The sequence below is a fragment of the Musa acuminata genome, unplaced genomic scaffold (assembly GCF_036884655.1).
Source record: "Musa acuminata AAA Group cultivar baxijiao unplaced genomic scaffold, Cavendish_Baxijiao_AAA HiC_scaffold_930, whole genome shotgun sequence".
NCBI lineage: Eukaryota > Viridiplantae > Streptophyta > Magnoliopsida > Zingiberales > Musaceae > Musa > Musa acuminata.
The window spans coordinates 12,501-17,373 of NW_027021150.1; positions in this window are offsets into that span (position 1 = coordinate 12,501).

A 4,873-nucleotide genomic window follows, 5' to 3' on the forward strand; every position below is an offset into this window, starting at 1 on the left:
TGCCCCTTTTGCCCCGTTTTTGCCTCCTTTTGGGCTGTTCTTTGCTAGATTGGGCTTTCGTATAGCATGGACGGTGCTGCTTCTCGCTTCGCTCGCTGTTCGCCGCTCGCCGCTCGCTCGCGCAGCCAAAAATGGCCAGTTTTGGCCCGTTTTTGGGCTGTTTTGGCCTGTTTTTGGTCTGTTCTGGCGTGGCGCGGTGACCGTCGTGAGCGGAGCAAAACGTCAGCCATCTCAGCACCTTGGAACCCCCCGGGTGGCACAGGGCTGGATGGGGCTTTCGTATAGCAGGGACGGTGCTGCCTCACGCTTCGCTCGCTGTTCGCCGCTCGCCGCTCGCTCGCGCAACCTAAAATGGCCAGTTTTGGCCCGTTTTTGGGCTGTTTTGGCCTGTTTTTGGTCCGTTCTTGCGTGGCACGGCGACCGTCGTGAGCGGAGCAAAACGTCAGCCATCTCAGCACCCTGGAACCCCCCGGGTGGCACAGGGCTGGATGGGGCTTTCGTATAGCAGGGACGGTGCTGCCTCTCGCTTCGCTCGCTGTTCGCCGCTCACCGCTCGCTCGCTCAGCCAAAAATGGCCAGTTTTGGCCCGTTTTTGGGCTGTTTTGGCCTGTTTTTGGTCCGTTCTTGCATGGCGCGGTGACCGTCGTGAGCGGAGCAAAACGTCAGCCATCTCAGCACCCTGGAACCCCCCGGGTGGCACAGGGCTGGATGGGGCTTTCGTATAGCAGGGACGGTGCTGCCTCACGCTTCGCTCGCTGTTCGCCGCTCGCCGCTCGCTCGCGCAGCCAAAAATGACCAGTTTTGGCCCGTTTTTGGGCTGTTTTGGCCTGTTTATGGTCCGTTCTTGCGTGGTGCGGTGACCGTCGTGAGCGGAGCAAAACGTCAGCCATCTCAGCACCCTGGAACCCCCCGGGTGGCACAGGGCTGGATGGGGCTTTCGTATATAGCAGGGACGGTGCTGCCTCTCGCTTCGCTCGCTGTCCGCCGCTCGCCGCTCGCTCGCGCAGCCAAAAATGGCCAGTTTTGGCCCGTTTTTGGGCCGTTTTAGCCAGTTTTTGGCCTGTTCTTGCATTGCGCGGTGACCGTCGAGAGCGGAGCAAAACGTCAGCCATCTCAGCACCCTGGAACCCCCCGGGTGGCACAGGGCTGGATGGGGCTTTCGTATAGCAGGGACGGTGCTGCCTCTCGCTTCGCTCGCTGTCCGCCGCTCGCCGCTCGCTCGTGCAGCCAAAAATGGCCAGTTTTGGCCCGTTTTTGGGCCGTTTTGGCCAGTTTTTGGCCTGTTCTTGCATTGCGCGGTGACCGTCGAGAGCGGAGCAAAACGTCAGCCATCTCAGCACCCTGGAACCCCCCGGGTGGCACAGGGCTGGATGGGGCTTTCGTATAGCAGGGACGGTGCTGCCTCTCGCTTCGCTCGCTGTCCGCCGCTCGCCGCTCGCTCGTGCAGCCAAAAATGGCCAGTTTTGGCCCGTTTTTGGGCCGTTTTGGCCAGTTTTTGGCCTGTTCTTGCATTGCGCGGTGACCGTCGAGAGCGGAGCAAAACGTCAGCCATCTCAGCACCCTGGAACCCCCCGGGTGGCACAGGGCTGGATGGGGCTTTCGTATAGCAGGGACGGTGCTGCCTCTCGCTTCGCTCGCTGTCCGCCGCTCGCCGCTCGCTCGTGCAGCCAAAAATGGCCAGTTTTGGCCCGTTTTTGGGCCGTTTTGGCCAGTTTTTGGCCTGTTCTTGCATTGCGCGGTGACCGTCGAGAGCGGAGCAAAACGTCAGCCATCTCAGCACCCTGGAACCCCCCGGGTGGCACAGGGCTGGATGGGGCTTTCGTATAGCAGGGACGGTGCTGCCTCTCGCTTCGCTCGCTGTCCGCCGCTCGCCGCTCGCTCGTGCAGCCAAAAATGGCCAGTTTTGGCCCGTTTTTGGGCCGTTTTGGCCAGTTTTTGGCCTGTTCTTGCATTGCGCGGTGACCGTCGAGAGCGGAGCAAAACGTCAGCCATCTCAGCACCCTGGAACCCCCCGGGTGGCACAGGGCTGGATGGGGCTTTCGTATAGCAGGGACGGTGCTGCCTCTCGCTTCGCTCGCTGTCCGCCGCTCGCCGCTCGCTCGTGCAGCCAAAAATGGCCAGTTTTGGCCCGTTTTTGGGCCGTTTTGGCCAGTTTTTGGCCTGTTCTTGCATTGCGCGGTGACCGTCGAGAGCGGAGCAAAACGTCAGCCATCTCAGCACCCTGGAACCCCCCGGGTGGCACAGGGCTGGATGGGGCTTTCGTATAGCAGGGACGGTGCTGCCTCTCGCTTCGCTCGCTGTCCGCCGCTCGCCGCTCGCTCGTGCAGCCAAAAATGGCCAGTTTTGGCCCGTTTTTGGGCCGTTTTGGCCAGTTTTTGGCCTGTTCTTGCATTGCGCGGTGACCGTCGAGAGCGGAGCAAAACGTCAGCCATCTCAGCACCCTGGAACCCCCCGGGTGGCACAGGGCTGGATGGGGCTTTCGTATAGCAGGGACGGTGCTGCCTCTCGCTTCGCTCGCTGTCCGCCGCTCGCCGCTCGCTCGTGCAGCCAAAAATGGCCAGTTTTGGCCCGTTTTTGGGCCGTTTTGGCCAGTTTTTGGCCTGTTCTTGCATTGCGCGGTGACCGTCGAGAGCGGAGCAAAACGTCAGCCATCTCAGCACCCTGGAACCCCCCGGGTGGCACAGGGCTGGATGGGGCTTTCGTATAGCAGGGACGGTGCTGCCTCTCGCTTCGCTCGCTGTCCGCCGCTCGCCGCTCGCTCGTGCAGCCAAAAATGGCCAGTTTTGGCCCGTTTTTGGGCCGTTTTGGCCAGTTTTTGGCCTGTTCTTGCATTGCGCGGTGACCGTCGAGAGCGGAGCAAAACGTCAGCCATCTCAGCACCCTGGAACCCCCCGGGTGGCACAGGGCTGGATGGGGCTTTCGTATAGCAGGGACGGTGCTGCCTCTCGCTTCGCTCGCTGTCCGCCGCTCGCCGCTCGCTCGCGCAGCCAAAAATGGCCAGTTTTGGCCCGTTTTTGGGCCGTTTTGGCCAGTTTTTGGCCTGTTCTTGCATTGCGCGGTGACCGTCGAGAGCGGAGCAAAACGTCAGCCATCTCAGCACCCTGGAACCCCCCGGGTGGCACAGGGCTGGATGGGGCTTTCGTATAGCAGGGACGGTGCTGCCTCTCGCTTCGCTCGCTGTCCGCCGCTCGCCGCTCGCTCGTGCAGCCAAAAATGGCCAGTTTTGGCCCGTTTTTGGGCCGTTTTGGCCAGTTTTTGGCCTGTTCTTGCATTGCGCGGTGACCGTCGAGAGCGGAGCAAAACGTCAGCCATCTCAGCACCCTGGAACCCCCCCCGGGTGGCACAGGGCTGGATGGGGCTTTCGTATAGCAGGGACGGTGCTGCCTCTCGCTTCGCTCGCTGTCCGCCGCTCGCCGCTCGCTCGTGCAGCCAAAAATGGCCAGTTTTGGCCCGTTTTTGGGCCGTTTTGGCCAGTTTTTGGCCTGTTCTTGCATTGCGCGGTGACCGTCGAGAGCGGAGCAAAACGTCAGCCATCTCAGCACCCTGGAACCCCCCGGGTGGCACAGGGCTGGATGGGGCTTTCGTATAGCAGGGACGGTGCTGCCTCTCGCTTCGCTCGCTGTCCGCCGCTCGCCGCTCGCTCGTGCAGCCAAAAATGGCCAGTTTTGGCCCGTTTTTGGGCCGTTTTGGCCAGTTTTTGGCCTGTTCTTGCATTGCGCGGTGACCGTCGAGAGCGGAGCAAAACGTCAGCCATCTCAGCACCCTGGAACCCCCCGGGTGGCACAGGGCTGGATGGGGCTTTCGTATAGCAGGGACGGTGCTGCCTCTCGCTTCGCTCGCTGTCCGCCGCTCGCCGCTCGCTCGCGCAGCCAAAAATGGCCAGTTTTGGCCCGTTTTTGGGCCGTTTTGGCCAGTTTTTGGCCTGTTCTTGCATTGCGCGGTGACCGTCGAGAGCGGAGCAAAACGTCAGCCATCTCAGCACCCTGGAACCCCCCGGGTGGCACAGGGCTGGATGGGGCTTTCGTATAGCAGGGACGGTGCTGCCTCTCGCTTCGCTCGCTGTCCGCCGCTCGCCGCTCGCTCGTGCAGCCAAAAATGGCCAGTTTTGGCCCGTTTTTGGGCCGTTTTGGCCAGTTTTTGGCCTGTTCTTGCATTGCGCGGTGACCGTCGAGAGCGGAGCAAAACGTCAGCCATCTCAGCACCCTGGAACCCCCCGGGTGGCACAGGGCTGGATGGGGCTTTCGTATAGCAGGGACGGTGCTGCCTCTCGCTTCGCTCGCTGTCCGCCGCTCGCCGCTCGCTCGTGCAGCCAAAAATGGCCAGTTTTGGCCCGTTTTTGGGCCGTTTTGGCCAGTTTTTGGCCTGTTCTTGCATTGCGCGGTGACCGTCGAGAGCGGAGCAAAACGTCAGCCATCTCAGCACCCTGGAACCCCCCGGGTGGCACAGGGCTGGATGGGGCTTTCGTATAGCAGGGACGGTGCTGCCTCTCGCTTCGCTCGCTGTCCGCCGCTCGCCGCTCGCTCGTGCAGCCAAAAATGGCCAGTTTTGGCCCGTTTTTGGGCCGTTTTGGCCAGTTTTTGGCCTGTTCTTGCATTGCGCGGTGACCGTCGAGAGCGGAGCAAAACGTCAGCCATCTCAGCACCCTGGAACCCCCCGGGTGGCACAGGGCTGGATGGGGCTTTCGTATAGCAGGGACGGTGCTGCCTCTCGCTTCGCTCGCTGTCCGCCGCTCGCCGCTCGCTCGCGCAGCCAAAAATGGCCAGTTTTGGCCCGTTTTTGGGCCGTTTTGGCCAGTTTTTGGCCTGTTCTTGCATTGCGCGGTGACCGTCGAGAGCGGAGCAAAACGTCAGCCATCTCAGCACCCTGGAACCCC